This window comes from Cervus canadensis, chromosome 1 (assembly GCF_019320065.1).
Source record: "Cervus canadensis isolate Bull #8, Minnesota chromosome 1, ASM1932006v1, whole genome shotgun sequence".
In the NCBI taxonomy this organism is placed as follows: Eukaryota; Metazoa; Chordata; class Mammalia; order Artiodactyla; family Cervidae; genus Cervus; species Cervus canadensis.
The window spans coordinates 26921991-26934357 of NC_057386.1; the positions used below are offsets into that span (position 1 = coordinate 26921991).

A 12367-nucleotide genomic window follows, 5' to 3' on the forward strand; every position below is an offset into this window, starting at 1 on the left:
TAACCGTACAGCCTGGCTAATGAGTAAGGGGCGGAGGAGGGGCCACTGCCACCCATGGGACCAGCCCTGCCCCCCTGTGCACACCAGCCCTGTGGCCCGACCCACTAGCCCTGGACAGGACAGAGGTCTGGGCACCCGGAGTCACCAGTCTGACCCCCTTCCAGGAGGTCGGCAGCAAAGGCCCAGGAAGTGCAGTTGTGGGGCAGGGCTGAGGGGGCCAAGGACTCTCTGTCCAGGTGAAAAAGAGACTCGTACTCAGGTGGTAAAGCCAGGGTCCATAGGGGGTTTGGGGGGCAGGGGTCTGGGGTCAGTTCTGACAAGGGGCTCTCTGCCCCACAGGTGGAGGGCATTCAGTGGTCTAGCCCACAGGGTTCCGGGTTTCCCTGGTGTTCCCCAGGGTGCTAAGCAGGTCAGGGTCAGCCCACTGTCCAGAGAGCAGGTCCTCGGCTGAGGATCTGCAAATATCCCCCAGAATTTGTATGATGAAAACTCACAACTTCCTCCACGTCCCCCTCCATGCTCTCTGCCCCCTGCTGCTCACAGGTGCAAGGAAGAGAGGTGAGGTGGGCGGGGTGGGGTGTGGGAATCCCTGCACTTCCACCCGTGTGGGGGCTGCTCCCCCCAGGGTGGGGGCCGCCCAGATGCTGACTTTCAAACCTCCACTTCTGGCTTTTTTCTACAAAGACCCCACTGCTGTTGGAGTGACTGCAAATGCAGCCAGCACCACTTTCAGTGCCTGCAGGCTCGGGCCTGGGTTTGGTTTTCCAGGATTTCAGCCCATGTGAACTGGCACAGAGTCTCGGAGCAGAGTGGCCACCCAGTCCCACATGGGGTCCCCTGGCCAGGTGAGGACGCCCCTCTCCGCGGCCCCCGCTATCAGGGGCGGCCGTGCAGCCTCTGCCCCGCGTCCTTGGTCTCAGACCCCCCACAGCAGAGAGGAGTAGTGATTCAATTCTCAGGGATGGGGCCACAGACCCCAGGACTTTGGGACTCTCCCTTCTCAGGTGAGAACCTGCCCTGCATCCCCTGGCTCTGGGAGCACGCCCCACCACTTCCTCCCTCCTGGCAACGTTTGTCAATCATGGTTCCTTGGTAGAAACAGGAGAAACTAATTAACAGGAGGGGGAGAGAGAGTGTGGAGGGGATCAGTGTTTGGCAGGTGATCTGTAAAGAAGCTGAGTGACTAGAATGAGAAAATCTGGGTTTTTAAGGGCAAGTCCATGAGATGATCAAGCTCTGAACACCTTCACTCTCAGAGGCAGATTTCTGGAAGACTGGAGCAGAGTCAACCTGGGATGGCAACAGGAGGGGGAGGGTGGGATGGGGGTGCTGGGGACCACCTGGAGGGGCAGGTTGGTTCCTCCAAAGGATGAGATGTTGAACAGATAACAATGGTGTCACGTGTGTATCCCAAACTCAAGTGTCTTTAATCAGCCGCCATTTATATCACATGGGCTGCTGGGAGCATCGGGCTGGTGTTTTTATTGCACCTGTGTTTCTGTGTCCCGTGGAGAAGGAAGGGGCAACCCACTCCAATATTCTTGCCTGGAGAACCCCAAGGACAGAGGAGCTGGGGGGTGCTACAGTTCATGGGGCCTCAAAGAGTCAGACACAACCGAGCGACTGAATAACTATCTGTATTTGCCCCGAGGCTCACCTGGGTGGGATTGTCTGCCTTGGGTGCCTGCGGTCAACAGGTGCTTCCCTGGGGCTCCGTCTTCTGTCACGGGGCCTCTCTGGGCAGCCTGGCATCTCATGTCTCAGAGCTGGCCTGGCAAGGGAACATTCCAGGATGGCAGCGGGAAGTTCCAAGGTCACCTGGCTCAACCTCGAGAGAGGAAGCAGCATCCACCTCCTAGTGGGAGGAGCTGGAGACCCTGCACCCTGGGGACCTGCCTCCTCCATGGTCCCATCTCCATCCTCTCCCCTCCGGCACAACACCCACGCCCCACCCTGAGCAAGGGCAGAGCAGGGAGGGGCTCAGACCTGCCTAGGACCCTCACAGAGAAGAAGGACCCAAAGCTCTCAGGTCCCAGGACTGGTGGGGGTGGTGAAGGGAAAGGGTGGAGAGTCACTGCAAGCCCCCAACACACCCTGGGGTTGGGAAGGCATCCAACCAAGGAGAGGATGCCTCCCCTGGAGCCAGTTCCGGTGCCCTGCAGCCTCATTGTGCCACGAGGCGCTGGAGGGTGCCCAGAAGGACTCAGTGAGGAAGCACATATGGAAGCAAGCCAGAAGCCAGTGACCTGGACGAATTGGCCTAGCCATCTCGGTGCTGGGGAGGGGCAGGCTCAAGAGTCCCTCTCACCACAGACCAGCTGTAGCCAGCACCAGCACAAAGCCATCGCAAGGGGACCCCGACTCTGGCTGCAACTCCTGCAGCGGCAGGAAGACAGTCCCCCTGGGGGTGGGCCTGGCCAATGAGCCCCGCCCTCCAGGAACTGATGACCCAGTGACCTGCCAGGCACAGCTAGGGCCAGCTCCTGCAAGCCTCTCTTCGCTTGGTTACACCTCACCAGGCCTGAAGCCATTTTATTTGCCCTGGGGCTGCCCTGTGCCCTGCACCCCCAAGTCAGGGGCCAGAGTCCCTCTCTCTGATCCCCTCCTCCCTGCCATGTGACCGCCAACCCCCCAGCTCTCCTCTGGGGAGTGAGAGACTCTGGCCTGGTCCCTCAGCTTCACACACATCTTCAGGGCAAAGGACGGACGGCTGAGCAAGACTGACATCTCCTGAATGCCTGAGGCCATTCTGACTGCCCCCGAAGATTCAGGTGGCCTCTTCCCTCTCTGCCCCTCCTGATACCTCTTCCCTCCACACCCCTTCTCTGCTCCAGCCAGACTTCACTGGAATGTCTGAGTTTGGGTCCGGATGGACACCAAGGTTGGCAAGGTTTGGGGGGACACAGCCGGCTGGCCAAATCTTAACAGTGACTGGAGGCCCTCCTAGGGGACCTTCCGAGTTAAATTTCTGCCTGGGGAGAAGCTTACCAGAATGTACTGAATGGAGACACCAAATTCAGGGTTAAACCAGCAGTTCTAACCCGTGACTGCATTTTAGAATCACCCGGGGAGCTTTTTCCAAGAACACCACTACCCAGGTCCCACCACAGATGTTTGGACCTAATTAAGGCCCAGGCAGCAACTTCTTTTCCCTTTTTCTTTAACTTCTTACTGAGGTATAACATTTATACAGAAGAGCACACATAAGCCCAAGGCTCTATGAATCTTCTTAAATTAAATGCATCTGAGTAACCAGCAGTCCGCTGAGGAAACAGTTTTACTCGCCTCCTCTGAGCCCGGGGATGGTGTTCAGTCACTGCACCACTGAGGAGAACCATGCTCTTGGATTTAGCACCAGGGGATTCCTTGGCCAGGCGTTCTTTGAGACCCACCCAGGTGATTTCTCCAGAGCAGCTGGGGTCCAGAACACTGGCCTGGACACCTCCACCACCTCGCCCAGCACACTGCGGCCCTAGCCTACCCCCAACTATTTCCCTTGACAAAGATCAAGAGCTTCAGAGGCACCAAGCTCAACAGTTACTTCTTAAATTAACAGATACAAGTCCCCACAGCGCCCCCTCTCCCAGGCCTGTCCCCTGTGACAAGGGCCCCCTGAGCCGGGCCTACTGCTGGTTCTCACCACTAACCCTGGCTGTCTCTGAGATGGTCCTTGAAGAAACTGCAACGGCTGTCAGGGCTAAGGGACCTGCTACTGCCTCCCCTGGATGCCATTTCCCCTCCTGAATTGGAGGCTTTAGGATGCACCTGCTGGGCTGGGACAGCCCAGCTCAGGGGGCCTTATCCTGGGGCCACCATGCATGGTCAGGAGGCAGCTGCTTACCCGTAGCCGGCCGCGGGAACTCCTCCGCCCCGACAGTCGGGTTCTGTACCATCCAGGGGGCTGGGCTGAGGGACTGGGCGCCCAGCTACAGGCAGCCCTCCGAGTGCGAACCTCGAGCTTGGGCAGGTTTGGAGCGGCTGGCCCCAAACACCAGGCTTTAGCGAGGTCAAGGCAGCCAAGACCGTCACCGTCTCCAGGGTCCGCCAGGAACCCACGTGGGAAGGCAAGCAGGAAGCTGAGCCCAGGCTGCAGGTGGCCCAGTGGGGAATAACGGCCTCGATTGAGGAGACTCAAGTCAGACCAGCGTGGTGAGCAGCGGGCGGGGATTACTAAGGCCTGGGTGCCCCCAAGGGCAGCACGTGGGGGCAGCACACCGTACACCACGCATCCGGCCCTGGGACCCCGCCCACTGTACCTGACCTTGTGACACGTGACTGCCTCTCCGCCGAGGTTTATTGGCCGCCTTGGCCGGGCTGGGCCAATCAGATTCTCTCCCGGGACTTCGGGGGTGTGGGCGTGGAGCCCGGTCCGAGAGAAGGCGGGGCTGGAGGCTCAAGCTCTGTGCAGACTCGGCCAGGCCCGGGCAAGACTGGACAGAGCGCAGCTAAACCCAGGTCTGGGGGCCTGGCAGCGGAGGCAGCCATATGGGAGGGGAGGAGACGGGCAGCAGTGGGCAGAGGGGCAGAGATGGGAGACGCTGTGCGCCCTGAGGGAGAGGGCCAGAGTATCATTCATTTCTTTTCACTCGTTTGGCTTTTTCAGTGTCTTTTCCACGTCTGGTCATTTTATGGCCTGGCCGTTCCTTCCCGCTACCAGACGGTGCCCCCACCTTCCATCCTCACGTTCTACTTCAGATGATGAATGGAGGAGGTCAGTCCCTTGCAACTCCATGACCCCTGAACCTGCAGCTCTCTCCCCAACCCCAGCATCATGTCTTTGTAGTGACCACACTGAGCAAACCCTGGCCTTCATGCCCTTCACGTGGGTCTTGCTAGGGAGGCAGATGTGCTAGTGTGAAGGGCCAAGGATGCTCCCAGACCCATCAGATCATAGTCAGCCAGGGAGCAAAGAGGACACCCCCTCCCGACACTTTCTGTGATACCTGCACATGAGGCGGTTTGCTGAACCCAACTGTTTGCTCAAGGGGAGCGTCAAATTAATTAAACAAGGAGGTCTACAAGCAAACCAACACCTAAGCCTGTAAATGCTTCTAGGTGAGGAGGTCAAAACCTAAGCACAGGGAATGCCCTGGTGGTCCAGTGGCATAAGAATCCGCCTGCCAGTGCAAGGGGCAGTGGTTCGATCCCTGGCCTGAGAAGATCGCCCATGCTGTGGAGCAACTAAACTCGTGAGCCACAACTACTGAAGCCTGTGCACCCTAGAGCCTGTGCTCTGCAACAAGAGATGCCACTGCAATGAGAAGCCCGAGCCCCCAACTAGAGAAAGCCCTCACATAGGAATGAAGAACCAGTGTGGTCAAAAGCTAAATAAGAAATAACTTACAAAAAAAAAAAAGAAATAACTTACAAAAACCTAAGGACAACCAGTCAAAAACAAGTAACCAAAAGGTGGAGGCAACCCAAGTGTCCATTGAGGAAACAGAAAAACAGACTGTTATCTATTCAGTCGATGGACTATTATTATTCATCCTTAAAAAGTAAGGAAGTCCTGACAGATGCCACACATCAACAATACCAACAATGAGGGCATCATTTTAGATGAAATAAGCCAGTCACCAAAAGACAAACACTGATGTGGTACCCTAGGAGGTGCTTATACGAGGTCCCTGGAGTCATCAAATTCATAGACAGCAGAATGTTGGTTGCCAAGGGCTCAGGGAAAGGAGAGGGGGAGCTGTTTGGTGAGTGTAGAGCTTTAGTCTTGCAAGACGAAAAGACTTCTGGGGACTGGTTGCAGGACAATGTGACTGTGCTTAACAGCGCTGAGCTGATACACTTCACAATTTTTTTCATAGGGGGGGTTTTCTTGGCCATGCTGTACATCTTGCAGGACCTTAGTTCTGTAATCAGGGATTGAACCTGTGCCCCCTGCAGTGGAAGCATGCAGTCCTAACCAGTGGACCACCCGGGAATTCCTATATATGCACTTTAAAATGTTTAAGATGTTTAATTTTAGGTTATGTGTATTTTACCACAATTAAAAGTGAAAAAAAATTTTTTTAAACCTCACAGAAAGTATTGATGCAAGTAAATAAGCTAACATATATGGAAGTGCCTGGAACAACATAGGCATTTAATAGGTGTTAGAGTCTGTTTTCTTTTTCTTCCTTCACTCTGGTCCTTGATTCCTGATGGTCTAAAGGAATGGACCAGATGAGACTAACTTATAAGAGGCTAATGAAGACTGCAAAAGTCCTTGGGTTTCTTTCCTTAAGTAGGTTAGATAGTCTGCATAACAGTTTTGTTGCATAACGCAAGGACTCGTGAGCTCATGTCTGGCCCTGGTTCAAAGGAAAGATGTTCTGTGAGTCTGGTGCATCTGTTTGAAGATGGAGGAGAACGAAAAGGAGGAGAAAAGGATTCAAGAGAAAATTGAGCTTGCCTCACGGCATTTTCCTTTGTGCAGATTTCCTGCAGGATGTGTGTTGAGCATAGGCGCATGTGTAGAGGTGTTGACTGGACCGGCAGCTTTAGCCACGACGTCATATTTCATCTGGTCCCAACCTATTCAGGTGTATGCTTCTCTCCCTTTACAAATGAGAGAACCGAAGCTCAGGGAAATAGAGAGGCTGCCCAAATGAAGCAGTGGGGCCAGAATGTGGGGCTGGTCTGTATCCATCTGGGCGGCAATGTGCTCTTCTCCAGCCCTCCAGCTCTACGTGGATGTCATCTTGCAGAGTGCCCAGCAGACCGGTGCCAACATCAACCCTGGATGTCTGCCGTGGCGTGGGTAGAGGAGACACTGCATCTGTGCTCTGCAGCTGCCTCTCCCGCCTATGTCACGGTGCGCACAGTTATGGGGGGAAAAGAGGAAGAAAGCGTTTATCTGTTTGCCTAGCAACTGCTAGCCTGTTCTCTGAAAAAGACCTCGGGGTGGAGACGCTCCTCCTGCCAGGGTGTCTGGCTGGGCTTGGGCCCCTCTACTCCTGCCCTCTGTCTTCCCAGGAGAGAGGATGGGTCACTCAAATTTCTACCAGCCCCTGACCTTGTAAATTCCTACCAGGCACACGGGCTTCGGGGAACAGAGCGCTGTCATCTTTCTTCAGCAAAACAGCCGCCAGTCTGAACACTGATTTCCCAGAAGGTCACACAAGGACTCGTGAGCTCATGTCTGGCCCTGGTTCAAAGGAAAGATGTTCTGTGAGTCTGGTGCTCTGGAACTAGGCCTAGGCAGCGTTCCCGGGGTGTCACTGCAGTCATTAGGGAAGCACGACGCCCCCAGGGCCTCGAGGGAACAAAGGGTGTGTGGTTTCTCCCCATCTGTCTGTCTGTCTGTGTCTCTCTCCCCTACTCTCAACTCAAAAACTTGGGTCAAACCAGAGAGCTGAGAACATCTTCCCACCAACCCCCATCCTCTTTGCTAAAAGCCTGCAGTGGAGTTGAAAACAGCCTGGAGTGAGGATCTGGCCGGTGGAGGCTGTCTTGGTAGAGAACTTGAGTGCCAGGCAGGGACCCTGAGGCCGCGGGCTTGGCCCTGCTGTGAGAGTGGTCAGACCTGCACCTGAGAGCATGTGGCTTCCCCTGGTGCCCCCTCCTGGATCTTCCTGGAAGGAGCAGCTCTGCCAGCGCCCTGTCCGCCGGGCCTGGCTCTGAGCCCGGGCGCTGGCTTTGCATGTGGCTGCCTCACCTGCAGGAACCATCTCTGTTGCCTTTAGGAATTAAGCAGCTTAGCCCACACCCAGTTGGTATTTTCAGAATTTCTGATAAACAAAATAAATATGCAGCTTATATAACACTCCTGGCTGGAAAGTCAAAAACGGCTGGTATAGCTGAGCAGCCGACCAGAGCCCCAAGGGCAGCGTGTCTGGGGTGGCTGGTGATGAAGGAGCCCATTGTTGGGCCACCCTATCAAAAACCTTTGTTCTAAACTTTCTAAAGCGAACTCTCCACAGAGGAGTGAACTCCAAGCCCATTTCAGAGTGAGATTTGCTATGGGCAGAGGTCTCAGTGGTGGTAACAAGCACCAACCAGGCCCTGGTGCAGCTTCAAGCCAAGAGCTTCCCCCGAGTTCTCCCATTTCATCCTCACACTAACGCCAGATGTAAACACTGAAATTAGTACCCACTGGAGATCAAGAAGGGCTTCCTAGGTGGCGCTACTGGTAAAGAATCTGCCTGCCAATTCAGGAGATATAAGAGACGCAGGTTCAATCCCTCAGTCGGGAAGATCCCCTGGAGGAGGGCATGGCAACCCATTCCAGTATTCTTGTCTGGAGAATCCCATGGACAGAGGAGCCTAGCAGGGTACAGTCCATGGGGTTGCAGAGTCGGACACGATGGAAGTGACTTAGCATGTATTCATGGAGATCAAGAAGCAGGTCTGGGGATTTGCAATAGCTCAACTGGCCCTCAGCATCAACTACCCTTTCTGCTGGCAGCTTTTAGTGTTGCTAAAACCCACCTTTCCCAGACTTCCTTGCAGCCTGGGCTCTGGGTGAGCACTGAGTTCTGTCCTTACACACATATTGGTTCCTGGGTTTGATGAGCAAGGCCATGGCGCGCACAGCAGTGAATTCAGAGGTGGCTCTGATTCCCCAGGCAGAGGGTAACTCTCCCGGTGAGCCCTTCCCATGTGTCCTGGGAGCCGTTCCTGGAGGCCTTGCCCAGTGTCTGCTCCTCCAGACTTTCCTGTGTTTTTGTAGTGACCTAATTCCCTTTAGATAAGTATGTATTTATATATTTTTATTTACTTTTTGGCTGTGTCTCAAGGCTTGTGAGATCAAACCAGTCAAAATTAAAGGAAATCCTCCCTGAATATTTGTTGGAAAGACTGAAGCTGAAGGTCTAATACTTTGGCCACCTGATTCAAAGAGCTGATTCATTGGAAAATACTCTTATGCTGGTTAAGATTTAAGACAAAAGGAGAAGGGGATGACAGAGGATGAGATGGTTCGATGGCATCATTGACTAAATGAACATGAGTTTGAGCAAACTCTGGGAGATAGTGAAGGACAGAGGAGCCTGGCGTGCTGCAGTCCATGGGGTTGCAAAGAGTCAGGCATGACTTACCATCTGAACAACAACTATTGAAAATACCTTCAGAGGATTCCGTTTTCTGTTCTGACATGCCTGATATGGCCCTGGAGTAGACACCAAGCAGTCCTCCTCCAGATGCCCCCTTGGCCTCTCCTGTTGGTTTGGAGCTCAGGGCATGTGGGCAGCAGTGGCCAGAAGGAGGAGCTGGTGTGCATGGGACTTTAGAACCTGGAGGCCAGCAGGCAGCTGCTTCAGGATTAGAGAGGGAGCCAGGGAGGAAGGACTTGCCAGAGAGAACAAGCAGTCCTGCTGGGCAGATGCTGGGATACCGAGAGACTAAGGCGAAGAGGAGGAGAGAAGGACACCAGTCCGAGGATGGGGTGGGGATGGGATGGGGGGTGCCGGGAGCCGGCACACGACATCCCACCCATGACAAGGTCGTGAGGAGAAAACCTGACAGGCAAGGCGGATCAGGTTTTCAGCGATTTCGCGATTCGGAAAAGCTGCCCCTGGCGCTCACCTTAAAGATGATATCTGTCTTTCTGATGCTTGCTTCAATAGACTACTCCCTAATTTCTATGACACAGGCAGAAGGCCTTCCCCGATCTCTTCCCAAATAAGAATCAATTTAGAACTTTAATCAATAAGTTTCCCAGGTGGTGGTATTTTATGAGATTATCCAGGGTGAAAGGAGTGTTTTAATTTAAACTCCTTTGCTGGTAGTTTGTTAGCCAAATGCATTTATGCCCTTGGTACTAATATGCATGATTGCTTATAATATCTTAATCATAAAATAGCATAAAGAACCTGATTATATAAAAGCCCTAATAGACATAGAGCATTTTTGAGGGGTGAAGGAGTCCTATTAGAAAATATAAAAAAAATTATTCTAAAGGTGGTTATTGGGTTGACGTTTGCTTGCTGTGTTTTGCTTGCTGTGTTTTTGCTTTTAATGTGCTAAGGTTGTGTTATAGAAACCATTGTTAATATAGTTAAAGATCTAGAGAAATAAGAACTTAGCCCTAGTGTGGTAACAATGAAATGGTTGTTAATTGTCAGCCAGGAGTGCTAGGCAGAAGCTGCCTCGCCAAAGTCGCAGAGTCAGTGTGGGGTAAACTTCTTAGATAAATGCAACTGACAACTTCTGCAGAAGGATTAATTTTTGTATTAACAAGGATATACTTCTACTCTGTACTGTTGCCCTATGAGACTGCTACCTTTCAGTTAAGGTCACCATAGAAACAGAAAATAGGTTTACATTCACCTGACTTGCATAAAATGTTAATAGGCCCCAAGGCCAGAAGATAATGTACAAGACCCTCATAAACAAAGAAGTATGCAGAAAACACCCTGGTTTTGTGAAGAACAAGCTGATGTAATGTTAAACTATCTTCCCCTTAGAAATGTACTAATTTAGGGTATAAAAGCCACGGTAAAAAATAAAGCATTGCCAGACTCTGCCAGACCCTGCAAACACCCCCGTCTGGTCATTCTCTCTCTCTCTTTCTCCCTCTCTCCCTCACAGACTTGGCCCTATCAAGGCTGGTCTCACGTGTCTTCTCTCTCTCATTGACGCCGTTCATCCTGAGGGTATCCCCTGGATCCTGCCGAGGCTGGACCCCGGCAGGTGGGCAGGGCGAGTCTGTCCATCCAATAAGATGCTTTCAAATATAAATAGCTGAAAACACACTTCAAAAAAAATTTTTTAAGACATTTTATCACTATGGATAACAAAGACTCCAAAGATAGAACAGGGCCAGCAACTCAGTAACATCTTCTACAAGCCAAGTTGCTTCCATCTTCCAACTGCCCCATTCTTAGCAAGTCTACTCAGCTCAGGGGGCTGTCCTCATGGTCACAAGATGGCTGCACTGTCCCAGGTGCCCCATCCAGATACATCACCTTCTCAGACCCTCATCCCTTCTAGTGCTTCTGTTTTTATCAGGGAGGAACCTGTCCTAGAATCTAACTCCAGTCGGCTTCCCTTCACATCCCACTGCCCACACTGGGTGGCAATGCCCATCCTCACCCAGTCACTGGCTGGAAAAATACACTTTAGTACTGGCTTCTGCCAGGGGTGCTCAACCCTGGAAGAATATTAGAATCTTCTAGAGAGCTTTAAAATATATATATACTTTAAAATTTTGTGTGTATATATATAAATATAACTTTGTAAGTTATTTCTATATACATCTATATATTAATACATACATACATGTAATGTATTCACGCTCAGTTTCCACTCCAGAACACAGAATCAAAGGCTCTGGATCCTTGATAACGTTGTGTGCAGGGAGAGGGGTGGCTGGGGGGTGGGCAAGGAGGCAGTGGGGGCAGGGGAGCTCTCGGGGCCCTGACGAGGGATGGTGAACGACCTTCCCTCAGCTCCCTGCCTGCGGGAAGATTCTCCATCATCTGTGAGGCACCACCCATCTTCCAGGTGCCTTTCCAGATGTCTGTTTATTCCTGTGCTTATTGTCTGGTCCGTACAAGTGGCAGATACTTGCTGCCCAATATCGATGCTCCTGGGCTTCCTTCGTGGCTCAGTGGTAAAGAATCCACCTGCCAATGCAGGAGACTTTGGTTCAATCCCTGGGTGGAGAAGATCCCCTGGAGATGGTAATGGCAACTGATTTCAGTATTCTGGCCTGGGAAACCCCATGGACAGAGGAGCCTGGCGAGTTACAGTCCTTGGGGTCACAAAGGGTCAGACATGACTGAACAACAACAGTGATGCTCCTCCTTCTGCTGGAAGAGGGGTGCTACGAGATGGGATGTGAGTGGAGATGACCCGTGTGTGAGCCTCTGCATCTGCCCCCCCTCCCCCCGCCTCCGTGAACCCCCAAGGCCTGCTCTGTACAGGAGACCGCCGTTAGCGGGGGCGGGGGGAAGTTCCGGGAGCAGAGCCCCGCCAGCCTCCTGTGGCATTCACCAAGGCCACTCTGAGGTCAGCCTGTTCCTGCAGCATCACCTAAGTCACCCCTATCAACCCCTTCCTAAGACACCCCAATCAAACAAGCCTCCTGAGAAGCACAGACCCTGTGTTTTTTTCACAATGTCCCCAGCACCCAGGACTGTCCACTCAAAAAAAAAAATTGCTGTTTTGTTTTTTTTCTCTCTTGTGGTTAAGACTCTGCACTTCCAATGCAGGGGGCATGGGTTTGATCCCCGGTCCAAGAATTAAGATCCTACAGGCAGTGAGGCATGGCCAAAAAAGTAAAAAATAATTTTAAAAAATTTTGCTGAAGCAACAAATGAGTGGAGGAAATCTTCCCCTCTGTTTTATAACAACAGCAAAAGAAGAGACTGTGACCACAGCAGACTGCTTGCTTGTTTTCTGTCTGAGAGTCTAAATACTAGAAGCACCAAAC

The 12367-nt window shown here is 52.5% G+C and overlaps 1 long non-coding RNA gene across 1 annotated transcript; it reads right to left on the reverse strand.

The window, feature by feature from the left end:
- Positions 1-6468: 6468 nt before the first annotated feature.
- On the reverse strand, positions 6469-9150 carry LOC122422106. Its single transcript, XR_006263738.1, has 3 exons — positions 9057-9150; positions 7022-7138; positions 6469-6795 (listed from the first exon to the last, which is right to left on the reverse strand). It is a non-coding gene; the product is annotated as an uncharacterized LOC122422106 (long non-coding RNA).
- Positions 9151-12367: the final 3217 nt, after the last annotated feature.